This window comes from Podarcis filfolensis (genome assembly GCF_964270895.1).
Source record: "Podarcis filfolensis genome assembly, chromosome: 1".
NCBI lineage: Eukaryota > Metazoa > Chordata > Lepidosauria > Squamata > Lacertidae > Podarcis > Podarcis filfolensis.
This window is the reverse complement of record NC_139604.1, coordinates 34,032,878-34,045,188: the sequence shown is the minus strand read 5'-3', so window position 1 is coordinate 34,045,188 and position 12,311 is coordinate 34,032,878. Positions and strand designations below refer to the sequence as shown.

Below are 12,311 nucleotides of genomic sequence, written 5' to 3'. Positions count from 1 at the left end.
CCAAAACTAGGATATGTGTGGATTTTGTTATGCTGTTAAAATATCATACTAATATAAATATACAGTATCTTATGAGAGATAAAGGAAGAAGAAAATATAGTATCATTGCAAAAAAAAAAGTTACTAGTTAGGTCCCATGTTAGTTCTACTCATAGCGGACCCATTAAAATGAATGGGCGTGATCAATTTAGGTCCATTAATTTCAGTGGGTCTCCTTTGAGCAGAACTTGGTTGACTGCAACCCAATATTGCAAAGCATTGCAAAGCATCTTTCTGCTTAATTTCCAAACCATACAATTACCAACTGTCTTTCCAAAACTATATAAAAGAAGATAATTGTTTTTAAAATTAGACACTGGAGTGCCTTAGTTCTTCCGTCTATATAATTTTCTCAATTACAGCTATATCCCATAGTCTATATCAGCACTGGGCAGAAAGCATATCAGATAGATCTCTGGGTGATTTGTAGTAGATCGGCAATGGTTTTTGATACACAATGGTTCAACAACAGCAATAACAAAGTTAGTCCGTCCCCCGTCCCCCCGCTAAATGAGGTGCCTGAAATGAAGAAATCTCATCAGGAGGGGACTTTTGTGCAAATGGACTGTGAGCAGTTTGGCTTTGGTACTGAAAGCAAATTCCTAGGCTTAGAATGTACGCTCTGTTCTTTCATTTGAACAACATAGGAGGAATTCAACACCGTGCTAAGGCGATTGTTCCATCAAGGCAAGCATTTTGGCTTGCCAGACAGAACAACCCCCCTCTCTCCCCACCCCCTACACACTGTTCCAAGGGTTCTCCCAATTTTAGGGGTTCAGGGGAAGGAAGCCACACTGTGGAAGCGGAAGTCCTTGCACAGCGTTTCCACTGACACAACTCATTAGTTTAATCCCACCCTATATTTTTTGCATATGGTTGGTAGATCTTGGGTTCTAGTAAAAAAAAAAACCCCAACACACAGTGGACCTCATATGCCTGAAGTCTGCCCACCCCAGCTCTAGGCAACCAATTTTTAATTGTTGAAACTCTGTCCTCTTTCCATACATCAGCCTTGCATATTTCTGATGCTACTAAGTTGAATTATGAAAGTTACCTTTCACTTTTTGGCCTATTCAAGAGTACAAGCAACATGGGATGGAGAAGGGGTATGTAGGGGACATGCGCCCCAAACACCCTGTGTGCTGCACCCCAACACTGGACAGAAAGATTCAAAGAGGAGTTCTAAGCACATAGAGCTAAATGCACTTAGAAACCTCCAACACAGTAAGGAACCCTGATAATGCAGGATTCCCAATCTCATCAAAGCTTTTAACTGCATTCAGTTGAATATAACTAAAAGCTTACTTCAGATCTTCTCCCTCAGTTTTCAAAAGTCTCCTGTGAGTGTGAAGACACCGGGATGGGACTTGCAGATTTGATGCCACTGCCCTCTTCACTCAAAAGGGCTGCTATATAAGTCAGCAACAGAATTTCACTGTTCTAGTTAGTTAGGCCCAAGGTCACCCAGTGAGTTTCATGGCCAAAAGTCCAGCACTCTAACCACTAAATCACACTGGCTTTCTTGGTGTCCAAACTGGAGGATTCTTCTAGTACTTAGTTCTAATCCATTAGAATGCCAGTAAGCAAGTATGTGGAGCTAACTAAGTGACTTCAAAATTGTGTCTATTTTCTTCTGTGACTAGGACATTTGTGACATGCAAAATAAGTTAGATGCTGTTATGAAGTATGTTTCTGGCCAAACAGAGCACCCCATGTAATAAATGTGATTCTATTTTGAAGAACTGGTGGGAAACTTTCAGTCACACCCATAGCAATTCCCAGGCATGCGTCTGTTACCTTGTGCAAGAGCTTATAGGAGGAGAAAAACAATTGGCACCTCTCTGCTGGCAGCGGCTACCAGCACAAGACAAAACACCAGCAGTGGTTAATCCACATTAATCTTTTCTGTGTGGAAATATCACATGCAGTTCTGATCCATGGGATTACAGCCATAACGCTTTGAACCTTCTCTCCAGCAACCAGAAAATAAGTGTCACAGAACATGATTTTACCAGATAGGCAGGATATAAATAATGATATTATTATTATTATTATTATTATTATTATTATTATTATTACTGAAGTCAAATATGCTTGCTAAAGATTTGAGATGTAGGCCTTAAGAGTGGAGAACTCTCCTATCCAGTAATGTTACACAAGCTTAGAAAAAGCCTCCTGCCTAGTCACCAAGGGTGAATATAAGTCGCCTGCAGGTGACCAGCCAAGGTGGCTTTTCTAAACTAGAATTGGTCATTCTCTCTTCCCAGCCTGTTTCCTTCTTTCAGACTATCAATGCCACACCATCATTTACATCAATATAAATGGCAGCCAGTTGTTTTTATGAACAAATAATTTTTTGGTTTTACTTGCAAGGCTGTTTTAACAATAGTAGTCTAATTTCAGCACACGTGCAAATTCAGCAATGTATTTCAAATGACCTTAAGTTAATGAAGTTAACTTCTGTCTTCCCACCATTGGCCTTTAAGGATTGTTTGCTTCTGTGCCTCTTTTCTTTATGTATTTTTCCTCTCAAACCTGGGAAATATAAAATGAATGAATGAATTCATTAGAACTGTGAATTCAGCAGGCCCTGCGGTGCCCAGGGTTTGCAGCCCCCTTTTTCTAACGCGGGCAAGGACATGAAGGTTTGCAACAGCTGCTTCCTATTTCAAATATATTTGCCATGTAAGTTAATACCTCAGAGCGATTGGCTGGTTTTGTTTAGCTAGCTAAACAGCAATTCCTTCTGAGGCAAGTGGCAATCCAGTACTGTGGGTTAAATATAGGCTCTTTAGACACCGTCCCTTCCTAGCGCCAATTTTCTTCACTAAAGGTAGAATAAAATAAGATTTAAAAGTGGTGCCTCACCAACAAAACTCGCCAAAATTATGAGGAAATAAAACACAAGAGCTACTTAAATAGGAGAACATTAATCTACCAAGTCCCTATGTTTTACCATCCCCAGATTACACAGCCAGGACCTCATCTCTCCTCAGTAAAACCTTATCCAATACAATCCCTTCCTGTCTTGCCTCACTGAAAATAAACAGATGCTCGAAAAATAAATGTTTATCAGCTCTTATTCTGATGGAAGTCCCAACAGGCCACAAAGTATTTGAAGAGACAAATTGGCTAATTGGCCAAGATAAATTCTATAGAAAACGAAACAACACTTTAAAAAATGAACTTACCAGCAATATTTAAAGGCAGCAAAGCCTCTCCAACTGTCCTCCCTCCTGAGAAACGCTGGGCAAAAGCAGCATTCATCTGATGCATCAGCTCCTAAATTATGATGTTCTTGGGGCAGCCAATCAGATTCGGTCTCGATCAAGTTTCAGATACTAAATATACAAAGTGACCCTTTGGACGGCCACCTGTTCAGCAGCGCCACAAAGGAAAGCAGCACATACTTGCCATTAGTCTGATTTCTAACCAAAACATTACAAGAGCATCAGCTCAGCCAAATTATGATTGCTGGCAAAATACGTAATATTACTGCAACAAGATTTGTACAAAAAAATTGGGGGCGATATTGCAGGTGGGGAGCAATGCCCACCTAGAGAACGCTGTGCCTTCCCTGCTCTGCATGGTTTGTGGTGGCATTCTGCCAAAGGCAGGGAGGAGTCGTAGCATTAGTCCATGAGGAGTGGGGTGCTTGGTGCCTTGTCAACCTCAGTCTATCCTCAGTCAGTCCCCACTTGCCCACCTTCTTGCTGCTTTCTCCATCCTTAGTCTCAGCATTGCCCTTTTGGGACTCAGCACAGAGTAGGATGGAGACAAAGCTTAGAACTAGTTCTCAGCCTCTCATTGGATCTGTCCCACCTACTGTTGCTTTCTGCCCAATGGACACCAGTCACCATGGCCTATTCAGCCATTCAAACGAGTGCTGCGCTGAAAATTACTTCTGCATCACTTTGTAAGAAACGTTTTATTATGAAACAGGAGAGAAACGTTTGGTGACATTCTTGCAGTTGGGGTGCAGGGTTTTTCTTGGTGGTCAAGGATACTTTTGAATTTCCTTCCTTCCGCAGTCTTCCCAGATGCCTCCATTCTTCATTCTCTGAAAACCTCATGGCGTCCAACTGTCAATTGTACCCCAAATCTCAGGCAACTGGGTGAGCTCAGGCCTCTGATGCTTTTCAAGAGTGAGTGCCTTGGCAGACTGTCCACAGAAAAGGGACTCGGCTCTATACATCATTTCATGCAGTGTGGGAGAATGATATAGGTAAGCCAATCAATACACCTAAACACCTCTTCCTTCAACTACCCTCTCCCAACCCTCCCCAACATTGGTGTGAAATAACTGCAGTAGAACCATTGTCGTCGTTTCAATATTTTATTGCATGGTCGGTTTGGTTTTGAACATATAAATGTACATTCATGTCATTGTAATGCTGAAAATCAGTAGTATTGTTTAAAAAAAAAATCAGTGTGGAAAGTTTAAGGTAAAAGAAAAGGCTTCACTTAGAAAAACAAAACCAGTGACTGTTCCTATCTCAGGCACTGAAAGGCCAATCACCCTGGCTTCACATACTTCCATCAAAGCTTGGGGATGGTGTCATGAACTATCTCCTGCAATGTGGAGGCAGGGAGTTCAGATCAGCGAGATGGCAGACATGTTTAATGGAAAGAAAAACACACACACACTACCCAAGCCGACTGGGAATATGAAGAAATCTCAAAAATGTCTTGGATAAAGAGGCAGAAAACAACAACCAGAGGTTGAAAACTTTCGAGAAATCAGGGAGCTGGTTTTAGCACAGCGCTAATTCAAACTGGGCTGTATTCTGGATTCAATTGAAACACGGAGGCGAGTAGAATGATTGCTGTAGCCTATAACTTTGCAGAGGGGCTGCCAGATACAGTTTTCCAAGCACGTTTAGAAATAGAGAAGCCATGGCTCATTTGTCTTCTAGCTCCCTGTCAGCTAATCTGACTTTGTAATGTAATTCAGCAATAATTTATTTCTATATTCAGTGTCAACGTATGTTGATAGCACATCTGATTGGTCAGGCTTTTCAATCTATTCACAGCAATCCTCAATGTCAAGGATGGATAACCTGCGATCCTCTACATGTTGTTGGACCACTCCAACTTCCACCATCCATGACCATTGGCCATGCTGGCTGGGGCTAATAGTAGAGTCCGACAACATTTGGAGGACCATAGGTTCCCCATATCTGCTGTAGACCATTTCCATCTTGCATTTGTTTCAATATAAACATAACTTGCTCTTGCAACTGCCACTTGGGAGCAGATAGGGATTTGGGCACATATTGAAAAGGGGAGAAGCCTCTATAAAGAGGTGGTTCCATAGTATGGATCTCAGGGTAGTTTCATCATGAGAAGGGACAAGATACTCCGAGGTTGCAACCCATGGCCTGCTCATGTGTTATGCCATTTTCCTTTTTGTTGCACCAATGGGGTTGTAGGTTTGTACCTCAAATTCACTCCCGGAGTTTGTATTATAGACAGGTCTGGTATCATTTATCCTGAGAGCTGGAAGAGTAAAGCAGTAAGCTCCGAGTTGAAATATTGTATGAGCCATGAATTCCCAAGTTGACTTTGAAGGAAGCCATTGTCTGTTTGCTTCACCCCGTCCATCAGCAAAGGATATTTTGGTGCTTCTTCTTTTTGCTTGGCATAAGGAATACAACCAATCAGGGATGATTATACTCATATGCATGACGTATTCAAAATCAAGTGACCAACTTATAATGCCTGACTACGAATATCCTCTCTCACTCAACCACAATGTTAAAGCTTTATTTACATCCCAGAAGCTTCCTGATTAGCAGGGTGAGACACACACTTGAGTGACACCACAGGACTTTAAGATGCTTCAAGACAGATGCAGAACGAGCCACCCATAGCTTAAGATGTCAATAAGCATGTGCACATGGTGACCTCATAAAAGTCTTTTGAGGGATGAATTCAGTTTCCAAATTTAAGACATGGGATAGAAGCATTCTCAATTACTCTAAGTTTTGTTCCAAAGTTTTCTCCCCAGATCCACCAGGAAACCCATCAGCAAGGTGAGATTTGTTCAACTGCATTCAGTCCTTCTCCTGTTGACCTGTACTCCAAATAACACACTATCAGTGGTGGTCTTAATGTGAGTGGGTGGGTGCTCCTCTCCTCCACCATGACCTTCAAAACATGTGTATCACAGTCTCCCAGCCAGTAGTATCCAATGTCTTAAAGTTCCCGTTTGTATGATTTCTCGCTTCTCCCCACCAAGAGGATGTATTTATAGGATCACTTTAGGATCAGGCCCCAGCATTAAGGTCATGTATGTGGATGAATACATGCATCCAGTCAAACAACAAAAATTATAGGAACCTAGGAAGCTGCCTTGTACTGCATCAGACTCTTGGGTCCATATACTTCAGTGATCTTCACTCTGGCTCTCCGAGGTTTCAGTCCGAGGGCGTTCCTAATCCTGTCTGGAGATGGCAAAGACTGAACCTGGAACCTACTGTATGCAAAGCAGATGCTCGAACACTGAGCTACTATCCTTCCATTGTCAGATTTGGAAAGAATCAATCAGATCATCTAGTCCCAGGTTCAACATAGCAGCTTCACTCTTCAAGTATCCCCACTTACGTTTGCATTGGACAGGCAAGAGGAACCCTACTTGGGGGGCAGTCATCCACAGAAGGGATGTTTTCAGCAGGCTTGATGGAGTCCCAAGGTTTTTGGAACAAAAAACTTTGGGGGGGGGGAATCCATGAGGACTGAGCATGTTCAGTGGTGATATGATACTGAATGTCTGCTGGAAGGAAAAGTGGGAAGGGGGCTGAGGAAAAGGAATGGAATGTTCTAGGAAAGGGCATGACTTGCTGGCTGGCTGGAGCACATCACACAACATTTTGTTGTGGAACCGATTGTATTGGAACCTATTGTATCCACCTAACCCCTCATCTAGGCTTGTGGCCACCACCATATATTGTGTCTTGTAGCAGTAAATTCTCTAAATTATATGTTATGTGAAATATTTTCCTATGTCTTTCCTGGCAATCAATTGATTGTACACCATAGATTTTCTCATCATCTTGCATAATTTTTCTTATAATCATACATAATTTTATAAAGTCTCCCTTAGTCATCTTTTTTTTCTAAAATCAAAATCCCCAAATGCTTTCGTCTAGGGATGGGGGACGCTTCAGATTCTGCTGTAATACAACTCCCATCATCCCCGACAACTGGCTTCAGTGGATACGGCTCTGCAGGGACACAGTTTCCACCCCCCTCCTTCAGTCTATCCTCTCAGGAAATAGATCCCAACCCTCCTCTAAGTCTGATTTCTCTTTTCTGAAGCATTTTCAGCTTCATGATACCTATTTGAGGCGACATGACCAAATGATGCACCCAAACCTGAAACTTATGAACCCCTCTTTAATGCAAAACACCCCCAAAAAGCTAAGCACAAATGCTTTGTCTAAAGTAGTTTGATTAATCAATAACTTTAATAAAACACAGATATATTTAAATAATATCAAAAACAACAAGTACTAATTGCTTACCAGTTTGGTGCAGACTTATTTTTCACCCAGTCCTTATATCAGCAATTGTGTCAAAATATCTCCAGTACATTTTTCATCAAATCTTCACAAGGAAGAGACTATGGAACTTCTTGAAAAATAAATTCAGAAGTGAAGGCTGAAGATCCTTTCAGAAGCAAGATCCTGCAGGTTTCCCCCTGTGGCTTATTCCTAAGTTAGTGTTCTTTAACATTGGGGCAGCAAAACAAGCTTCATTTTATTGCTGAAGTAGTAGTAGTAATTATTATTGTAATAATTAGTAGTAGTAGTACCCCGCCCATTTGACTTAGTTGCCAGCTGATAATACTATGATTTCTGTGAGCTTAAAATGCAAAACTGCATATGCTCATAATATTTGATTAGGATGTTTGGCAAACTTCTCTCTCTCTCTCTTTAACCTATCAGGCATACAGAAACAGTTGAAAGCGTGGAAAGTCTGTGTGACTAGAAGTAAATCTTTAATTGTGTGCTGCTGTCTGGTAGAAAACTATTTTCCTAGGTGAGGAGAACTGCAGTTGCAGAGAAAATGCAATAACTTTTCAAGATTGAGGGAAAATGAGGACTGGAATCCGTAAATGGAAAACACATTGATTTCATAATGAACTCTGAATAATAATGAATAATCATCTGTAGAGAGGCTGTTCTCTAGGAGCCTCTACCAACAGGTTTGATGGGAAGCAATAGGGGAAAGAGCCTCCAGCCTGGTTGTGGAATATTATTTCCAGGAATAAATAATGGAACTGTTAGCATTGCCTTCTGTACAGGAGACCAGCAGCGCCTATGCCTATTCCAATATTCACTTAAATATCAGTTTTTAATATTTTCAAGTATGCTTGCATAGCTAATGTTGTCAAACAACAACAAAAATCAAAGGTTTACAAAGTAATTACCCATTTGCTTCCATCACTATCAAGCTTCAGCTGCTCCCTCAATATTGAAGCAGTACTTGATAGTGGCTTAATTCTACTCAAATAAATTTAGGCTCGTAATCAAAACAGTGAAGGTTTCTTTTCAGTTTCCAGCAAAATACATTGCAAACTACTAGTAGCTCAAGTTCATGTACTTCTCTTCACAGTTAACTTTACCAGCTGTATTATTTTAAATCTTCTTAAAGAAATAAGCGTGGGATTTTGATTTTCTAAGGCAAGGGGAAGGACTTCATGTAAAAAATAAAAATAAAAAATTAGCAAATGCACTGATATCAGGTGCTTGGTAGCCAGCTTCTACTGTTTCCCGCACCTCAGTTAAAGCTCACTAGAGACAGCCAAACCTGTGAATTTCTGTTTCTCATTTTTCCAAGTTCAACTTGCTACATTTCCACATTTAGTTAGCATTTTTTAAAAAAACCTCAGTCCTAACAAAAGTTCATCTGCGTTTTAATTTGCATTCCTCCAATCATACACAAATCTTCAAGCAGTTTTCCCCAGAACAATGCATTTTTTTGTACATCTTCCCAAAGATGTGCATTTTTACGCACATCTTTGCACAATTCCAGAATGGAAAAATGCATGGGATAATTCAGAGAAGAGCAAAATTTGAAGGATAGCTGCATTTTAAGTTCGCATACTGCTTAGGGAAGTGTGAATTAGATACGCTTGCTATTAAACGTGAGCTAAATAAATAAAAAAACCCATCCCTATGCACACACTGAAAGTGCCCTGCAATTAACACAGAAAAACATAAGCCTCTTTCATGCAGGAAGAACACCTTTGAGAAACTGGAAGATGGGTTTCAGCACAGCACTATATTTCTTAAGCCTTGTCCTCAGCTTGTGCTCCGAACAAGGTTTTCTTGTGTTTTCTACAGGGTTGAGTATACTCAAGCTTCATTAAACAACACTGAAGTTTTACCACTGACTCCAACAGGAAGCAAATCACACTCATTGTCCGCTTGCTGATTTTGTGGGTAAATCTTGAAGGCTCATTTGGTTTCTGGCAGAAATGTTTGGCTCTCAAGTTAAATGTAAGCAGCCAAAGTGAGCAGCTTGGTGGCTTGAAAACTGGGCTGAGGCCAACTGGATTCCGAAGCTTGCTGTTGAGCTAAAGACAGCCGAAGGTAAGAAATCTTTGGCCTAACAAATGGGGGGTGGTGGTGGCAGGATTCAGGTAGTTGATCCATGGAGAAAGGTAGGTGGGAATTCTAAAGCAACAATAATCTAACACCTGGATTAGGATCAACTGAAACATTGCAACAACAACAAAAAAGTTAACCAGAAGATATCTGCCTGAATCTTCGCAGTTCACTTTGTAGTGTCTCTAAAATTCTATACTCTCTTCTGGGATTTATTTATGAGAAGACACATAGGATTGTAATGTTAAAGATAAGCTACTGTTGCATTTGACCTAACAAATAATAATATTTTCGGGATACGGTCATCTACCAACAAGAAAAAACGCACAGAAGCTGGTGCAGATATTGCAATGCTAATCAGCACTGCATGAAGTGGGTGAAACTAGCATTTTATTGCTGCTTATGACAAGAATTGGATTGGGGTCATTTATCCATATATCAACAACAAACACGTCTGACTGCCCCTGAAACAGGAATTCCTTACATGAATTTTTACTTTATAACTTCCAAATTCACTACAATGCAACAAGATTTCGATTGTAAAAATAAGTGAATGAACCATTCGTTAGCATGGTACAGCCATCCTGCCAAGGAAACAAAACAGAAAATTTATGCCTGCATAACATCATTTTATTCTCCCCCAAATATCAGCTCTCTGAATATTCAGCAATGTTAAATGCATCGATAAATTGCTAAGCACGTCAGAATGCTGAGCGCTTCAAAAGGTGATCAAAAAGGCTCAGCACAGTTCTCCCAAGGTAATTCATGGGTTTCAAAGTAAGCTTGCTTTTTAATTAAATGCAAGTGCCTGCTATGTGTTCACGGGGGTCACTTTCTGCATTCCACAGCACTAAGCAAGCATGAATTCTAGCACGGCTATGCATGGCAGACAGCCTGACACAGGGCTGGCTTATTCGCCAGCATAGTGCTGATACTGTCTTTTCCGAAGACCAGGGAAATTCTACACCTGGTCTTGTCAATTCATTTTTTTTTTAAAGGCTAGGCAGTGATCAGTGGTCTACCCCATTGCCTGTGCAATAATTGCAAAGAAAATGAATGAAAACTATTCCCTGGTGCACATTAAGCAAAGCAGGATGCCTACAGGCCTGCCACCAAAGCTACACCATAACAGTATCATGTTTTCTGAGTATGACAACTGGGAGGCATTTCTGACTGAGAAAAGGGAGATCAAAAGCAGTCATGACGTGGGCTTGATATCACGCAAGGGTTGTTAAAATTTCCAGAGTCATCTGGAAGGGGCGTCAAGGGAGTTGCTGAAGGACAACAAACTTTCGACTGGCACCAAGGCGAGTGGAAATGAAAAGGTATGCCTGCTCCCCCAGCTATTCCCACTTAGAAGGAAACCCCCCTCCTCATCTGCCAGCAGCATTTACAGCCAAGACGCTCTGAGAAACATTGCTGGCAAACAGCAGTGCAACAATAAAAGTCGCATCTTCGTTTTGCAGGCTGAAAAGGTACAAAGCAAGCACAATATTTACAATAGAGTGGATCAGAGTAAAACTTTGATCCATCATGTTACCCTGTTGGCTTCTTTAGCAATAAACCACACAGCCTTATTCAGCTGTTTGCTCCTGGGTGCATCAATATTAGATGAGGAACAGGAATTATGGCTGAGCAAGGGTTATAGAATATAGCCCATAGAGACCAGAGCTTCAGCTGATGCTCATATTATGCCTCACTTAATTCAATTGCCTAAGGAAAATGTGAGACATATGGATTATGCAGCATTTTGGCTTACAGAAAAAAAAATGTGTGTAAGGGGGCTATACTGAAAAAGAACTACACTGTGCACACAGAGAATATGGAGACCTGGACAAATATCTAATATTTAGATATTAAGTTGTTCTGTTGTTACGCTAGTTTTTTAAAGAACTTATTTTGCCTAGCTAACTATTCGGTTCTTACAGTTTTGTTCCCAGGATATTACAATTATAATTGTAATTATTACAATTATAATTGTAATAATTTACAATTGTAAATATTACAATTATAATTGTAATTAGTGGTAATTTGCAATTAACCAAAATGAGACATGACAAAAAATATGCCCACTCTAGAAGTCCAGGAGCTGGGGTGGGTAGAGAAGAGAGCCAGGCCATGGCATTTTACCACCCAAGGATTTGCAATACATGATCCAAGAGATGAATCATAATTTTGTGTACCGTTCTTAAGTCATTTTTATTTACAGTGCCAAATTACCAAATAGGCAGAGTAGACACTGGCCTATGGGCCCCACAACAACAAATCAAAATAATATTGATCTTGAAAGAAAATTACAATCAAGCTGAGTAGAAGCTTTGAGATAATTGGGGAGGGGGAGAGATTCTGATTGCCTGGGGACCTCCACAGGGTTTAATCCTGCACTGTTTTATTTATTATTGTAAAGGAAATTCATGAGTTAACAAAAACAAGTCAACTTCTCTGCATAACTCCAAGTTCTAGTATTGCAAAAGAATGAGGGAGTTTATCACCTCTTCTGCTAAAAACAAACTCATTTCCCAAGTGTAGTTCTTATACACCGTGGCACAGCCGGGTAATATTAGACCCTGGACTGCCAGTCTGGAGGGGTCCCCCCTTGAGACAGCCATGTGCCTTAACTGCAGCTGTGACTGCATATTCATTGCTTGTGCGATTGCT

The 12,311-nt window shown here is 40.7% G+C and overlaps 1 protein-coding gene and 1 long non-coding RNA gene across 51 annotated transcripts in view; both read right to left on the bottom strand.

Annotated features, from left to right (window-relative positions):
• The window catches only part of NEB (nebulin), a 160,132-nt gene extending 156,509 nt beyond the window's left edge, over positions 1-3,623 (bottom strand). For 49 of the 50 annotated variants that reach the window (XM_083577808.1, XM_083577846.1, XM_083577799.1 and 46 more), the window contains exons 1-2: positions 3,231-3,623; positions 2,478-2,574 (exon numbers count right to left, since the gene is read on the bottom strand). The gene's annotated coding sequence lies outside the window, so the exon portion shown is untranslated. Of the gene's footprint in view, positions 1-2,477; positions 2,575-3,212 lie in introns of all 50 variants that reach the window. The other variant, XM_083577830.1, reaches the window with a different exon arrangement.
• Positions 3,624-4,459: 836 nt separating this feature from the next.
• Positions 4,460-11,584, bottom strand: LOC310746231. Its single transcript, XR_014540523.1, has 2 exons — positions 7,566-11,584; positions 4,460-4,611 (listed from the first exon to the last, which is right to left on the bottom strand). It is a non-coding gene; the product is annotated as an uncharacterized lncRNA (long non-coding RNA).
• Between the last annotated feature and the right edge of the window lie 727 nt (positions 11,585-12,311).